The sequence below is a fragment of the Ursus arctos genome, unplaced genomic scaffold (assembly GCF_023065955.2).
Source record: "Ursus arctos isolate Adak ecotype North America unplaced genomic scaffold, UrsArc2.0 scaffold_21, whole genome shotgun sequence".
NCBI classification, from domain to species: domain Eukaryota; kingdom Metazoa; phylum Chordata; class Mammalia; order Carnivora; family Ursidae; genus Ursus; species Ursus arctos.
In genome coordinates, this window is record NW_026622886.1 from 36051896 (window position 1) to 36070122 (window position 18227).

The window sequence follows — 18227 nt, forward strand, 5'->3', positions numbered from 1 at the left end:
CATGTAAATAGAAATTTTCTTCTGTGTAATCAGCAGACTGTTCCTTTAGTTTACTATGCATGTTCTCACCATGGATCCTTTTTTCCTCAGTAATCAATTTAAATATCACAGACACTAGGCTATGACATCATCAAATAATCTAAGACTAGAAACAGTCATGAGATCAAAAAGGGGAAAATACTTTTGTACAAATATGCCAATAATCTACAATAATGGTCATTCTAAAATATGGGAAATTCTGATAGCTTTATGAGGCTTAGTTTACCATGAGGTATTCAGTCAGTATATTGATATTAATATTATTATGTGGGTCCAATGCCCTATTCAATACAAAAATAACTACACTATTGCTATCAATAAGTAATTTATTCAAATATTTCCCTCCTCTTCAGACATCTTATAGAACTTAACTGTACTCTTCTATGGACGGAATTTATCTTTTTGGAGGAATATATGTGTGTCAATCTCTTGCTCTAGTATATTAGTGAGATAACTGGTATAATTTAAAAATAGTTATCTTTTGAATCTCCCAGACATAAGAACCTAGACACACACACAAAAAAAAATAAATAAAAAATAAAAAAAATAAAAAATAAAAATAGTTATCTTTTAATACCCCAAGGCATTTAGCTGAGTATCTGGCCCATGACATGTAGTATATAATTACTTGCAGATTAAGTTGCCAGAGCTATGTAATATCAAACATCTCAGTGGCTCAATACAATTTAATGTGATACCTGTTTTCTCATATGAAGCAATGTATATAACCCATTAAAAGCTAGTTATAGAATTCTAAGATTTTTTTTTTTAATTTATATATATTTGACAGAGAGAGATAGCCGGCGAGAGAGGGAGCACAAGCAGGGGGAGTGGGAGAGGAAGAAGCAGGCTCCCAGCCAAGGAGCCCTATGTGGGACTCGATCCCATAACGCCGGGATCACGCCCTGAGCCGAAGGCAGATGCTTAACGACTACACTACCCAGGCGCCCCATAGAATTCTAAAACATAAAATGTGCTTTCAGAAACAGAGGAAAAATAACTGTCCTGGCAAATCAACCGCTGATGTCTAGCCTGAATATACGCACACTTTCATATTTTTTTAGCATCAAAGTAGAATTTTTCAGAAAAGCCAGAATGAGGGCATCAGCATTCAAAAATAACCATTGTAGAGGCACCTGGGTGTCTCAGTTGGTTTAGCATCAAATCTTGATTTTGGCTTGGGTAATGGTGTCAGGGTTGTGAGATCAACCACCTCCCCTTCCCCAATGGGGCTCTGTGCTCAGTGGAGAGTCTGCTTCAAGATTCTCTCTCTCCTCCCTCTGCCCCTCTCTCTGCTTACTCTCTCTCTCTTCCTCTCCCCCTCTCTCTTTCTAAAATAAATAAATGAATCTTTAAAAACAAAACACACAAAACCCTTCTAACTGTAAGATGGTATCTCATTGTGGTTTTGATTTGTATTTCCTTGATGGCTAGTGATGTTGAACATTTTTTCGTGTGTCTATTAGCCATTTGTATGTCTTCTTTGGAGAATTGTCTGTTCATGTCTTCTGCCCATTTCTTGACTAGATTATTTGCTTTTTGGGTGTTGAGCTTGAGAAGTTCTTTATAGATCTTGGATGCCAGCCCTTCTTCATCTGTAATGTCATTTGCAAATATCTTCTCCCACTCTGTGGGTTGCCTCTTAGTTTTGTTGACTGTTTCCTCAGCCTTCAGAAAGGATGAATACCAACCATTTGCATCGACATAGATGGAACTGGAGGGAATTATGCTAAGTGAAATAAGTCAAGAAGAGAAAGACAATTGTCATATGGTTTCATTTATATGTGGAGCATAAGGAATAGTGTGGAGGACCACAGGGGAAGGGAGGGAAAAGTGAATGGGAAGAAATCAGAGAGAAGACAAACCATGAGAGACTCTCTGGACTCCAGGAAACAAACTGAGGTTTACAGAAGGGAGGGGTGTGGGGGGATGGGGTAGCCAGGTGATGGGTATTAAGGAGGGTACATGTTGTGATGAGCACTGGGTGTTATACACAACTAATGAATCACTGAACACTACCTCAAAAACTAATGATGTACTATATGTTGGCTAACTGAAACATAATAAAAAAAATAATAAAAAAAACCCAAAACCATTTTGTTATTTTAAAAATTTTCAGGACTATAAAATAAGGATGGTTGTCAAATGAACAATATATAGTATGCTATAAAAAAAAGTACTGAATGAATGATAGCCTCCTGTTTTTAAAAAATCCTCATATTAAAGCAATCTTAAAAACAAAATATTATTTTAAGTTACTCCCACTGATTTTAAATGACCAGACTTAATTATTTTACCTTCAACTATAAATCCACATATCAAACTGCTTATTTGACATCTTGACTTGAATATATAATAGTAAGTTCAAATGGAACTTTTCTAAACACAAAATTCTTATTATGTCCCTATACTTGTTTCTCTTCCTAAAAAGGAATTACCACCATAAACTCAGCTGCTTATGCCAACAAACCTAAGAACTATCCTTGATTCCTGCCCTTCATTTCTAATTCATCATAATATATTATCAGTACATGAAAAATATATATTCATGTATATCATGATTATGTCCATTTCTGTCTCTGCTGCCAGCCCTTTAGTCTAATCACTGCAACAGAATCCTAACAGTTTTCTAGGTTGAATCATTTTGGGTAGTCTTAGTTTTCCTTTTGTTCATTTGTATGTTATAAATTTCACAAATAAGTATTTATTAATTTTAGTGAAAATTTATATTGAAATAAATGATGCCACCGGAAAAGAATACACAGACACAGAACAGTAAAAGAAAGATTTGCAAATGCATGTGTGAAAAGACATGGTGTTTGCCTAGGGTGTATCACTGGCTATAGAGAAGTTTTCTATGTTTTAAAATAAAACATTTTGAATAGTATATGTGCATCAAATAGTGAGAAGCAGCTTATTTGGATTTTTTAAAAGTAACTTCTTTATACATCTTTTATTAAACCCATTTATGTTGATTGCTGTGTAATTTACATGGGAAAAGGAGATGATTCATAGCCTTCATGAGTGCTTGCCTTCATTTTTTTCTTTTAATCTTAATTGTCGGCAGAATTGGGTGTTCTCTGCAGCTGGATCTTGGTCCTGGGATGGGAGACGTTGTGTCCTAAAAAGAAACCATGGCTTTAAGATCAGAAAGATCTTAGGGGTGCCTGGGTGGCACAGCGGTTAAGCGTCTGCCTTCAGCTCAGGGCGTGATCCCGCGTTATGGGATCAAGCCCCACATCAGGCTCCTCCGCTATGAGCCTGCTTCTTCCTCTCCCACTCCCCCTGCTTGTGTTCCCTCTCTCGCTGGCTGTCTCTATCTCTGTCAAATAAATAAATAAAAAATCTTTAAAAAAAAAAAAAAAAGAAAGATCTTAAAAGTCAGGGATAGACCTGACTACTGTTGGGTAATATGTCTTTCTTTCTCTTTCCTTTCCTGTTTCCTCTCCTTCTTCCTTTCATCCCTTCCTTCTTTCCTACTTTTTAGTATTGACTTAGCACCTCATTATATGAAAAAACCTATGCTAGGCACCAAGTATAGAAAGACAAATAGGAACACTTTCCATGACCTGGAGGATTTCTAGTTTAGTAGGGAAATCAGATAGTTAGGGTGATATTTAGCATTCCAACAGATTAAGAAATAAGATTAAGTCAGCCTATAAAAGTCAGGGAAAGTTTCAAAAGAAGAGGAAGCATTTGAGTTCAATTTGCCATCAAAGGAGGTTATCTCCCTGAGATACGTGGTGGGATATTATGAATATTCTTTTCACAATTATTACTTTTTCTCTCTAAGTAACTTATTATCCTGGGAGATTTTTGTTATTTTTTTCATGAGAATCAGGTTTCAAATTAAATTTAAGAATATCAAGTTGCAGCAACTTAATTCAACATACTTTCCTGTGTCTATTGCTTTAAGGTAATGAAGGCAATACAAAAACTAATAACATAATGCTCTGAAATCTAAAAACTTACAGTCTCTCTTATGAAAGGATGGGGAAACAGGCAAATAACTCCATTAATTGTCAGCCTAAGTTATATTACAAAATTATAAACAGTTCTGTGAAACACACAGGAAAAACTAATTCCAATTGAAGGCTCATAGGAAGTTTTCTAAAAGAATGAAGGGTAGTTGATTTAGTTCTTGATATATTGGTTACACTTTCGTGAATGAATATGTGAGGACAAAAACTTATCAGCCCTTGAGTGCATGTTGAAGAGAGACATGGAGATGAACATGAACAAATTATATTTTTAAATACTTGAAAATAAGGTGAAGAGCAAGAGGAAAAGTGAATACACTTTTGCGGAGTCTTGCGCTTATAAAGCCGAAAGAGATCCGTAAGGAAAAATGAAACAACAAACAAAATAATACTTACAAATATAAATTAGGTATACATGCTAATATTTACTTAGAAAGAGGAAAAATTGTAACAAACTATACATTAAAAAAAACTGACAAATACCATTTTTTAAAGATTTTATTTATTTACCTGAGAGAGAGAGAGAGGCTTGCTAGTAGGGGGAGGAGCAGAGGGGGAGGGAAAGGGACAATCAGACTTTGCCCTGAGCTCAGAATCTCTCACAGGGCTTGATCGCACAACCCTAAGATCATGACCTGAGTGGAAACCAAGAGTCAGATGTTCAACCGACTGAGCCACCCAGGCACCCTGACAAATACGACTGTTAAAGAAAAATCACACTGGACACTTGTTAAAAACAGCAAGAAGATTTCATTCAAGACTATTGCAATAGGGGTGTCTGGATGCTCAGTCGGTTAAGCGTCTGAACTCTTGATTTTGGCCCAGGTCATGATCTCGGGATCCTGGGATTGAGCCCGACATAAGTCTCCCCACTCAGCGGAGAATCTGTTTGTTTCTCTCTCCCTCTGCCTCTCCTCCTGCTCACTCTGTCTCTCTTTCTCAAATAAATAAATCTTAAAAAAAAAAAAAAAGGCTATTGCAACAGAAGAGAGATTGAACTCAACTCTGCTGAAAAAAAAGGCAGGGACATTATTAAACACTGGTCTAAGTCATGAAAAAGTACTGGAGGACGTTGGTGGGAAGGTTGGTCAATATTTTAGGTCAAAGTGTTTGTTAATTGTTGCTTATATAAGTTAGGCTCCTACATTTCCTTATAGATGGGCGGGGCAGGGTGTGTGTGGGGGTTGTGGCTATCTTTCTTGATGGCTCTCATTTCTCCTTGAGAAATACATTACTGGACACAGAGGATTTACATCTCAAAGAGGCAGAGAAATAATTTACACTTGCAAGTTTTCTAAAGTAAATGCTCTAAGAAAAGGAGATGGAAAGAAGCCTGTCTAAAGTTTAACCAGGCTGAGGAGAATATTGAGGCCATCTGGTTCACCACTAAATCGTCAAATCCAAACAAATAAATTGACATTTAAGTTACATTTTTTATACCTACATTTGATTATTACCTTTCTCTTCTACAATTATTGGCTGCTTTATCCTTGACTATATCTTCATCTGGAAACAATTTTGTGGTATGGTTTCTTATAGAAAGAACTCTAATTTCCCTTTAGCCAAGGTTGACTAAAATAAATTATTATTAATAGCTTAAAAACATTTATCTCAGATTTATGACTCATTACTGGTAATGGCAAGGAAATTTTAGGATGGTTGCCAAATTTTAAGAAACTCCTATCAAATTTCTTTCATATGTGAGCTGTAAAATTTCTAGAATTTCAAGTTTTCCTGTGCAATAACAAATCCTCCTCTTCGATAACATTCATTCACCAGTTTGCCAATGACATCCTGTTGTAGTTGTATACTTTGAGATTTAGGTTATTTTTGTCAGTGTTAGTATTTCTTATCAAATGAACAAGAAGTTAATACAAATCTGAATAGTGTGATCATGGAAAGCCAACTTAGGCCAGTAGAAAAGCATGAGCAAGGAATGGTGTTGGGAGAATCCACTCTGGCTATTGTGTGGTGTATAATCTGAGCACCAATTTTCAGAACACTAGTGAAGCATGATGAAAACTGAACACACAAGGACCAAGCATAGTTGGTTCATGACATAAATGCATTTAGTATGTTCCCAATGCCAAACCTAAAACCTGCCTTTAAGATTACTAAGCCAAGCAGGTGAAAATCATTTGGCTTTCTATATAGGGATAGTGATTTCTTTCACTTAGTTTGTTTTTTTTTCTTCTTCTTCAAACAGAATGTGAATAAATTGCCAAATTGAACTGATAACTCTGTAAAAAAATGTTTAAAAGGATTAATTTGTTACAGAAATAATTATTTTTAAAATTCCATTATAGAGAAACTGTTGCAAGTATATGCAAGGCAGATAATATTCTTTCCTTGCCTAGCAAATAGAAGAAAAAGAATCAAATAGAAGAAACAAACAAAAAAGTTAATTGGAAGTTGATTGAGTTGATTGAGTAGTTTGAAGAGAGATCTGTCACCACCTCTACAGCTATATCTTTGCATATGTATAGAGAAAAATCTCAAAGACAGTATAAAACAAAATGGGCTTTGCATGTCATCTGAAGTAAGTTGTATTTCAGTGCTTGAATGGATAAAATGTTGCAAATGGAACACAGCTGGAAAAGATGTACAGAAAGACTAGAAATAATATAAAAAGAAGGTCTTTAATGTCACTGAGGTAATTACTTTTCTCATGAAATAAGTGCCATACTTTACTAGTAAAAGGAGAGGATGACACTGTTTGTCTTGTTCATTGTTGAAATATGATTTATCATAGTTCATTTATGATAACCTCATATCTTCTTGTCATATTTTGACCATGACTTATTTGAAAAAAAATTATTTCACTTTTCAATTTATAGGTAGTGTACAGTCATACTAGCCCATAAATATTTTAAAATTCACAACAATAAACTAGGAAATAATTAAAGTTCAGCTTGCCTTTCTTCTCTAACCAAGTTACACGAAGGGGAAACAAAAGGCTAAGAGAGAAATGCTTTCACATTGTCTGGAAAGAGTCATACACTTTTAGAAAAAGGAATGGTGGTATTTTAAACACATCCAAATTCATTATGGTTTCATTTATCAAATCAACATAGCTTATGTCAAAATATTATAATTATATGGAAAATTAAAATCATTCTTTTCCAAACTATGTTCATTCATAAAAGAAGTTGCATTTCTAATCAGATAGGAAACAAGTTCCTCAAATATATAAAAAAGAACATTGTCTTTAGGTTAGTAGGAGCCTTTTGAAATCACTGGCTTAACCCTAGTCTTCAGGCATATTCTCCCACAATTAGTTTGAGATAGTTTATAAGTATATTCTAGGAAGTTTTAGGTCTTTCACTTCTGTTTTACATTTTGAAGCACATTTTCTTTTCTTTTCTTTCTTTGTCTTTTTTCTTTCTTTTTTTTTTTTTTGATTTGATTTCTTTATTTGAGGGAGAGCAGGAGAAGGGGGAGGAACAGAGGGAGAGGGTGAGGAAGAAGCAGGCTTTCTGAAGAGCGGGGAGCCCGATGTGGGCTCGATCCCAGGACCAGCGGATCATGACCTGAGCCAAAGACAGAAGCTCAACTGACTGAGTCACCCAGGTGCCCCAAAGCCATTTTCTTTCTAAGTGCAAAATCTAGAATATTAATATTTTAGTTGACTCCCAATATAAAATTAATTAAATTTATGTTACATAAAAAAGATATTGATTGTAAATCAAATTTAGCAAACTATTTTTCAATAGGAAGTACTATCAAGTATTAATAATAGCATTGGGTCTATAAATTGATATAACCTTCCTAGAGGCCCAGTTTGGCTCCACATATTGACAGTTAAAAATCTACTTATTTTGTATTCCAGCAATCTCATTTCTATGAACTTATCATAAGGCAATAACTAAATGCTTTTGCCAAATATGAGCTCAAGATTCTTCATACTGTGCTTACATTTTGAAGAGCGTGGCTAGGACTAAATATATGGAAACTTATAGCTTTGTATGTAGTACAAATTATATGCAAATGAATATACAGCAATAAAAGAAAATGATTTATTATGATAAAATAAAGAATGGAATATCTGGAAATATATCTAAGAAGTTGAATCTAGGGCATATATCATTGGAACCACATAATTTGCTTAACATACATAAAAGAAGATGAACAAGTTAAGCAATGTCATTTCTGTGGATGGGAAGATATAATATTTAAATATATCAATTCTCCTTGAAGTGATCAAAATATTTAAAACAATTTTATTAGTATTTCCTATGGTGATTTATTTCTGGATTTGAAAAGCAATTGAGGTCAATATAAAGGAATCAAGTCAAAATAATAAAGAAGATTTAGAGAGAAAATGAATGGGACCTTAAACAATTAGATAGTATAATATATAGTAAACTTAAAATTATTTTAAAAGCACAATGCAAATGCAAAAATAGGCAGATGATGAATAAAGAGAACATAGAGATCCAATTAATAGAAAACGTGGTATGTAAAAGTTAATATTTTTAATATTAGAGATGATAAATTATTCAATAAATGGTGATGAGATAACAGTTTTTAAAGATATAAGATTAAATTATTCCACATCTTATGTCGCAAAAAATTACAAACGAACAAGTGTAAAAAAAGAAAAAATAAAGCTGAAGGGCACCTGGCTGGCTCAGTTGGTAGAGCATCTGACTCTTGATTTCAGGGTGATGCTCAAGCTCCACACTGGATATAGAGATTTCCTAAAAAAATAAAAAAATTGAAATAAAATAAAATAAAGCTGAAACTAAAACAGCACCAGTAGAAAATATAAATGAATAATCCACATACTATTGGAGCCCAGATAAAATATTTTAACATAATAGAAGAGGTCAAAAAAAAGTGTATTTTTTTGTACATCTAAACAAATAGTTAAATGATAGTTTTCAAAAAGCCTTAAAGGATGAAATGTATGCAAGCTAGAATATATTTAAAAGATACATGGCAAGAGGCACTTGGGTGGCTCAGTCGCTTAAGCATCTGGCTCTTGATTTCAGCTCAGGTCATGATCTCAGTGTCCTGAGATTGAACCCTGTGTTGGGCTTTATGCTGGGTATGGAGCCTGCTTAGGATTCTGTCTCCCAGTCCCTGTCCCAGTCCCCTCCCTCAAAAAAAAAAAAAAAAAAAAAATTGAAAGAAGGGAGGGAGGTAGGGAGGGAGATAAAAAGATATGGCAAGGTTAAAAGTATGCTGGAGCTGGCTTTCATGGGCTCACAAGTGTCGGTTTTGCTCATCTTTTCCCAACTCTGCTTTCATAAGTGATATGAGATTGAAATCAGCCACAGTAGGTAATTAATTATACCACAGAAACTGTCAAGCACTACAAATCAAGGCCCACCCTCCCAAGCCTGTTAAACATTTACCAGTATATGATTACTTATATGTTAATATGGCCTTTATAGCATGTGATAGAGGTAGACAGGGGAAAACAAAACAATACAACATAAAACAGAGAGAGAGGGAAAGCCTAAATCATTAAATATTAAAATACTGAATTGTACCATTGTGCTGTTAAAACATAGTGGAATTTATTGTCTTTTTTAATTATAGAAGAAAAAAAGAAGTAGCTTTTTTGTGTTTTCTAAGCATACATCACTTGTATCATAACAGTAAGAAATAATAGCTAATCTCACTCTCAAATGTGCCTATTTGTTCTATCTAGCCAGATTTACCCTACATATATAGTTAGAGATATATGAAATTGTGTGTGTGTATATCACATACATTGTATTTTTTCAGGGAAGTTGATTTTAGCCATATTTATAACGACAACATATAATGCAATCTGAATGTAACACATTAGGGTATTTTTTGATTTGGGAAAGAATTCATATGCTATGGTTAAGTGAAATTAGGTCCAATGAAATATTTTCAGTTACATATATTTTATTGGTTATCTTCCCTCACTGTACTTCCTTCCCCAAACTCCACTCGTGACCATAGAGAGATTTTTTTTAAATTATTTAAAAATATGAATAGAGAAAACAGTGGAGATAAGTTGAAACACAAATCAACAAGTAATTATCTACACAGCTACTGTAAAATGCGGAAAATAAGCTTGTATTATAGCCCAGAAAGACTCAGGAATTAGAGGGAAAATGTATTAAGCCAGGAAACAGGAAAGTAAGTTTCTAGGGTTAGGATATAGTAGAGGAGAAAAATGAGGGTAATTTCCAAGGAAATATTAAAATACTGGAAGTTAATGACTTGGTGAGGAATCACTGGAGCAGAGAGATATAGGGTTACAGGAGGAGGGGGCTAAAAGGATGAAATTAACTGACTAATTTATTACCTGCATGCGCCAAGACAAGTTTTACACTTAAATGAAGAGTTTGGGAATAAACTAATGACAGATCCATAAAAATTTAAGCATATATATGTATTAGACAACTATTAACTTTGAGAAGACAAAAAGATTATATAAGAGATAAAATGAAACCCAATCATAGTGCATTACATAGCTGAACCTAAAATATTTAATACAGAATCACAAGAATATAAATTCTGGATATTGGACTAGCCAAGTCTGACTATACTGATAAAATGGGGTAACGGGAAGTATGTTTGTAGGCATACATGTATCATGTGTTTGTGTGTACGGGGGAGCTAAGAAAGCTAAATCTTCATTTTTCATGATATAATACCAAGGATAGTATCCAAAATTTTTTTAAAAAGAAAGGTGTTTGCATGAAAAAGGCAAACACATTATCTAAGAAATATGCGGCTAACTATAGTGGGTGTGGGAGGGGGCCCAGCTGAAAGACTTGAAAACGGTTGCCTCTGTGAAATGAACCCGAGTCAGATATAGAGGTTTCCTTCTAACCCATGAAGATCTAGTTGGCATTTAAAACCAAGAATGTTTAACTCTGATAAAAATTTAAAAACTAATGACCTGAAGTAATAAATGTTTAACAGACTTTGCCATCATCGATGTGTCTAGGTAATTGCCAAAGCCTAAATGTCCCCTTGCTTTCCTCTTGCTCTTTTTGAGTTTATTCTCAAAAAGGATCCAGAGTTTCTGTAACTATAAGTCAGATTGCAACTCTCCAGTGACTCCCAAGTTATTCAGAGTCAAGGTCAAGAAATATACAATGGTTTACCATTGCTCAGCCACCTGTTATATCTCCAACCTTTCTCTGCTACTTTTGGGTCTGACCACTCCTATGAAGTGAAGGTTGCAGAGCTTGCCCCTCACTCCCTCAGTTTTATCCCGTCACCTTCTTAGTGAAGTCCTCCCAATCTGTTGCACCTCATAGCCCTCTCACCAATCCAGCACTTAATATCCCTTCCATGCTTTTGATATATATATCACTTAACTTCTAGCAAACAATACATTTCATCCATTCATTTTTTCCTTTCTTCTCCAGATAGAATGTATTCTCTATAAAAGCAAGGATTTTTCATTGCTTTTTCTTCACGGGCCAGAACAGTATGTGATTATACCATTCAATAAATATTTATCTAAACAATGAATAATAGAAACAGGTATAGATTTAATAATAAAGAGTTGTTTGGCAATGTATAAGGGATAGTTGTTTCTGTTTATTATTTCTATTACAGAATTATAAGTATTTTTCTTATTTTATTATCTGATTTTCTAATTTATCTACAAATAACATACATGCACTTATAATAACAAGTTATATGGAATTAGCATTAAAATGAATCTATATCAGCAAATTCAGAAGTGCTAAAAAGAGCACATACTGATCTATAGCTTAGGTAGAATGTGAAAAACAAATACAAATGAAAAGTGATATTTTAATGTGCAAGTTAAAAACACTATTACAACACTAATTTTTAAAAGAAAGAAAAGCTTTTCAATATTAGTCTAATAGTTTAGATCGTTTATGTTGCCTTCTGCTTGTTTTCCTTATCCACATACATAAATAAACATCATAGCAGTATTATTATTGTTGTTTTAGTGACCACTTATGATCACTATCCGTTTGCCAGGTCCTCTGCTAAGTACTTTATGTGCACTCTACCACTTAATCCTCGTAACATAATGTGGGCTCTATTAATTTGTACACTTTGTAGATAAACATTTGATATTAAAAAGTTGTTTGCTTCTAAATAAAACTACATTTCATTACTTCCAATTACTTTAACATAATTAAATTTTTCTCATTCTTGAATTCATTTAGCTATGTAGTAATATGTTTCAACCTTAATGTTTAGTTCCAAAGTGCTTCATTTTCCCCCAAATCTGCTCCTGCCACCCCTCAATCTTTTTTTGCCCAATTTATGGTTGTTCAGGCAACAATCCTGTGGTCACTCTTGACTCCTCTTTGTTTCCACTCTCCCATAAATCCTGTTGCCCCTACCATCAAAATATATACACAGTCTAACCACTTCTTGACTCCACTGAACCACAAGAGTGCAAGTCGCCAGAATCTCTTGACCAAATTCTGTCCCTGTTGGAGGAGGTGAAGGAGAGGACTTGACTGAAGGTTGATCTGCCAGCTAGATCCGGGCAATTGGAGGTTCCTCATCCTCTCCCCCTCCAGGGAATGTAAGTCCTGCCTACACACTAGCAGCCATTTCAGGGATCTCACAGTAAAATTTTAGTTAACAACATAATTGAGAGAGTGAGGTGTTTTTGAGACCATTGGACTGAGTATATGATTAAACCCACTTAAGGCTTCTACATAAACTTTTAAGATTCTGGCCAGTGCAGCTGCTGGAAACAAGCCTCTATGTAAATTCTCATGCCTATTATTATTATTATTTTTTAAATATTTATTTATTTATTTATTTATTTATTTGAGATAGTGAGAGCACAGCGGAGATGGGCAGAGGGAGAGGGAGAGAGAGTCATAAGCAGACTCTGCACTGGGTGCAGAGCCCAAGGCGAGGCTCACTCTCAGAACCCTGAGAACACAACCTGAGCTGAAACCAGGAGTCAGACACTTAACAGAATGTGCCACCCAGGTGCTCCTCTCTTGCCTATTATTACTATTATTATTATTATTATTATTATTATTATTATTTGTTTCATTTCAAGATACATAGCTATCCCGTCACCACAAAGTTTCTCTCACGTGGCCCTTTTGGAGTCTTACCTACTGGAGACATTTGCAAACCACAGAGCCGACAAAAGACTAGTATTTAGAACATAAAATATACATATAAAGAACCATTGATGGCCTTCATATTTTTCAAGTTTATATTTTTTAAATTTAGTGATTTTGAATGTGTCACTAAATGTTTTAGTTTTTTGCCAAAATAAATGGTGGTTATTATTGTCATTTTTTAAAAAATATTTGCATTATGTCATTATATTCAAGGCTCATTACTGCTCAAACACTAGTTAAAACTTATGTTTTGGTGTTTTTTTGTTTGTTTGTTGTTGTTATTATTCTGGGCTCCAATTATCATCTTCCTCTTTGGCTGATATGCTGATATAGCTAATGGATTTTCATCTCATTTCAGTGACCTGGTAGCCCTTTTACATGACCTAGTTTATTTTAACCTAATTAGTATGATATATTAATAGTTAATTAACCACCTCTCCCTAAAACGAGGCAGAATTCTTATTATCTGCACTTTTTTTTATGAACTACCACCTTTGTAATTTTTCCCTCAAAATGTTTATCATTTTGTTGCATTGAAGAATGTATGCTGAAATAACAATGACAATGATAATAATATACTAATGATGATTTAGGTATTTGCTAAACATGCTTTTGAGTGTTCCACATGTTCCTCATCACTTAATTCATGCAGTGGATTAATGGATGGCATCACTACCCTAATTTTACAGATGAGGAACCCAAGTCACAAAAAGGTGAAGTAACTTAAGGTAGTATCACAGCTTCTACACTATTGTGGATCTCACATCCTAAATAAAGCACTGACACCTGAAAATACAATTTTTCATTCTGTTATGTATTGTCTTTAAAAATATAGACTATTGAAGACATCAGGTTATTAGGACTTCTGATTTAAAATTGAGTCTAGCAATAAGATTCTTACACAATCTATTTTAACTTTCACTTAAATAACTATTAGAGTAAAAGTAGAACAAGATCTTAAAACATTTTTCCCAAGTTTTATTGCATATAATTGATATATGACATTGGTAAACTTAAGTAGTACAGCGTGATGATTTTTTACTGTATATATGCAAACATTTTTAAACTTTGATAAGATACAATTTATCTATTTTCCCTCCCTTTATAGGTTATTCTTTATATTATGTCTAGGAACTCATTGCTTAACCTGTGATCATGAGAACTAACTTCTAAAATTTTTATAGTTTTACATTTTACATTTATACCTGTGATGTATTTTGAGTTATTTATTTTATTTTATTTTATTTTTGAATATACTATCAGCTTTAGGTTGTTTGCAGCTGAATTCAATTTCTGGTCAGTGCTCTCTTCTTGGCTTTCGGATGGCTTCCTTCTCGCTATGTCCTGACATGGCTGAGACAGAGAGAAAGCTCTGGTGTCTCTTCCTTTCTGTATTTAAAGCAGATTAAGGTTCCACCCTTACAGCCTCTCTTAACCTTAATCACATCTCGTTAAAGGCCCTATCTCCAATACATGGATGGTTAGGACTCCAACATATGAATTTTGGAGAAACATAATTCAGTCCATAGTAATAATTTTTTTTCAACCAATAGGTTGAACAAGATTGTACAAAATTTTTGAGAGTATTAGCTTTTTGGTATCAGTATTTTAACTGTTGTTAGTTAAGGTAACATCAATGAAGGTGTAACTATAGACAGAGAGAACAATTTCAGTTGTGGGATGGGAAGGACTTTCGCCAAGGTGGTTGGAAAATGGTGAGAACTGGTCTGTTGGGTATGAGAACAGCAAGGCAATCAGGGGCCAGTTCATGCAGCACCTGGTAGGGCCTGAAAAGATCTTAAAGTATTTATATCTTGGTGAAAATAGTTAGCACTTAGGGAAATAACTCCATCAAGGATGAATTTTAAGAGCACTCTGATTCCATTTACGGAATGCCTTGCTTGGGGGGCACATGTGGATGTTATGTAAAAGGAATTATGGAAGTTTGGTATAATCAGGATATAAGTATTCCTAAACTGAAATAAATAATTTAAAGTTCAGCCACTGAAGGATGGCTATGTCAATCTTGCTATATCAAATTTTAATATATTTGTATATTCTGAAAATTATTAATAGTCTTTTTTTTTAAAGATTTATTTATATATTTTAGAGAGAGAGCACATCCATGCCCACAATTGTGGGGAGGAGCAGAGGGAGACAGAGAGAATCTCAAGTGACTCGCTGCTGAGCATGGAGCCCAACATGGGGCTTGATCTAAGGATGCTGAGTTCATGACGTGAGCCAAAAATCAAGAGTTGGATGCTTAACTGACTGAACCACCCAGCTGCCCCAATTTTTAATAGTCTTAGAAAAAAAATTGAATAACAGGAAAATTTTCACAAAACCATGTTAAGTGGGGAAGACAAAGTTTAAAATAATGTTTATTTTGTAAACATCTTTATACAAATATGAAAAGCATGGGTGCATAGGCACATATAAAATGTTATAAATACTTATGAATGAATGGACACCTTAAAAATACATGCAGTAAAATATAAAATATAAATATGAAATATAAGATATGAAATATGGCATATTTGATATTAATTTTAAATATTAAAATAGCACCTAAAATATTAATCATTGCTTTTTCTTGAGAGACAAATCATATTTTATTATATTCAATCTGCTTTTTCTACATCTCCAAATTTTTTATCATGGATGATTTGCTTAAACTTCTAAATTTTATAATATGTGTTTTATGCACTGTATTTCTGAGCAGAAAAATGGTATAAATCTGGTACATAAAGTTAGAAACTTTATTTTTTAAAAGATTTTATTAATTTATTTTCTCAGAAAGAAAGAGAGAGTGCACAAGCAGGGAGAGTGACAGGCAGAGGGAGAAGCAGGTTCCCTGCTGAGTGGGGAGCCCAGTGCGGAACTCGATCCCAGGGCTCTGGAATCATGAGCTGAGCCAAAGGTAGACGCTTAACTGATTGATCCACCCAGGCATCCCTAAAGTTAGAAACTTTAAATTGAAAGATGAAATACTCTATTCAGTAACCAAGTATGGTATAACTAATAATGTAATAAAGTACTAGGTATTATACATATTGTTTATCTGTCTTGATTTTATGGTGTTGGTGAGACTAATAAAGTTGAGAAGTAGAGCAAAAAACAATAGAACAAGAATTTTTAAATTGTGGTTTTTACTTTTTCACTCTCATTGCATTAGTACAAACCTGAAATTATGAATATCTCACAAAGGTGAAAAGAAAACAAAGAAAACCTCTGTACATCTTTTAGAAGTTGGACAGAAATTGTATATAAATGTTATGTAAAAATGGGTGAAAAAAAAAGCCATGGTTTGAAATAAGAAAGACTATGGTTGATTCCAAATGTTCTACTAGGTAGCCATGAAATTTTTACCAAGTCAGTTAAGCCTCATTTTTATTATCAGTAAATAAATTAGAAAATAAGCCCCACTCTACCCACCTGCATGTGGGTGTTGTGGGGAGGATGTAAAATAATGTATGAAAGGTACTTGAAGATTAGAAGTTATTCAAATCTAAAAATCTTTGTTTTGACAGGAAAATTAATGATCACAGGGAGGCAAAGAAAACAATAAATAGATTGTATTGAAAACTTGAAATAATTAAACAGTGTATGAGGAAAGCCAAACACTAAATAAACCAATTTTCTTTTCTTTGGGGTTAACTAATATCTCTCACACTCATGAAGGTCCAATAATAACTAACAATTAGTTAACTTCCTCCCTAATGGTTTGAAAAACACAGGCCATTTGATTAAGGACTTCATTAGTAGATTTTAAATTATTTTTATTGTAGCACAGTATAATATCAACTCAAGTATCCCAGAAATAAACTAGATCTACTCAGTTTAGATCTAAATCACACCCCTATTTATTCATAGTTAATAAACTTCATATTATTAGTATGCTGAGTATATGCAAATATAATGTGTACACTTGGGATAATTGTAGTGACTATAACCGATGAAAAGAATGGTTAAAAAAAAAGAGTTCATAATAATGAGAAGACAGTTAAGTAACATTTATCTCTGAGTCTCTTGGTAGTCAGAGCAAAATTGAAAAATTAATTAGCATCATGCATTTTTCTTTTGTCAATGAAAATTATGCATGGCTCTAAATTGGTTTCTTCAAGTCTCTCATAATCATAGAACATTCTGTTAGGCTTTTAAAAATATGTGTGTAAACTCTTGAATTACTAGACTTTTCAAAATAAGCATGTAAACTCTTGAATTTCTCTTTCTACTGAACAAGCATGAGCAAGAATGATAGGGAGCTCCCTTTGCAAACTCACATGAGACAGATCAGTAGTGGGAGGAAAGAATGTCCATCCTCTTGCACCCAGTACTACCTTTACCTAACTTGGTTTTAATTTCTTGGTTAACCTTTCTGGGCCCAACCTAACACAAAACTCCTTGAGAGGCCCTGAAATGACTTTGGTAGGGGATCATTTATTCTCTGTATTCTATTTCAGACTTAATAGACCTAACACTTTTGAGGGGCCCAAAGTAGTTTCTTTAATTTGTTCATGGTCAATCAGGCACAAAATCTATACATGGCTCATTTTCTACATAATGGACAGGGTCAGATTAAGATATTTAAATGCTTTAAGCATCAGAAAAATATAGATCCTTGTTTTGTGTGACGTTAGAAAATAAACACTAACCTCAAAAATGCATTTAAAGAAATAACATTTCTCTCATGTATGTCTTAGCATATTTTGAAATATCAACTCTCAAATTATTTTAGATCTTTTCTAATTTTTATGCTAATTATATGCTAAACTGGCATATAGGTAAATGCTTACTATATATAACAGGTAAAACTACATAGGTTATATTTGATTCATTATATTTGTATCTCTATTAATTCACCATGAATTTCTCACCCTATCAACCTACACATTCAAGCAATGTATGCATCTTAATGCTGTAACAACAACTAATTTAAAAAAAAATAAACTTTGAAGAGAATATGGAGAATCTATTTGCTGTAAATTAATACTTTTTCCCCTACAAACAAACCTTTTAAAACAGGCATTTGACTAATTGATATGAATATCTTTGTTAAAACATTTAATTACGTCCCTTTTGCAAAGTACTTATCATTCAGTCAGTACATTTTAATGTAGTGACAGCAAGATTT

The 18227-nt window shown here is 33.7% G+C and overlaps 1 long non-coding RNA gene across 6 annotated transcripts in view; it reads right to left on the reverse strand.

Annotated features, from left to right (window-relative positions):
* Positions 1–2956: 2956 nt before the first annotated feature.
* The window catches only part of LOC123001128 (uncharacterized), a 70860-nt gene continuing 55589 nt past the window's right edge, over positions 2957–18227 (reverse strand). For all 6 annotated transcript variants that reach the window (XR_007189762.2, XR_006409722.3, XR_007189760.2 and 3 more), the window contains 2 exons: positions 8641–8719; positions 2957–3160 (listed from right to left, as the gene is read on the reverse strand). This is a non-coding gene — a long non-coding RNA (uncharacterized LOC123001128). The remainder of the gene's footprint in view (positions 3161–8640; positions 8720–18227) is intronic.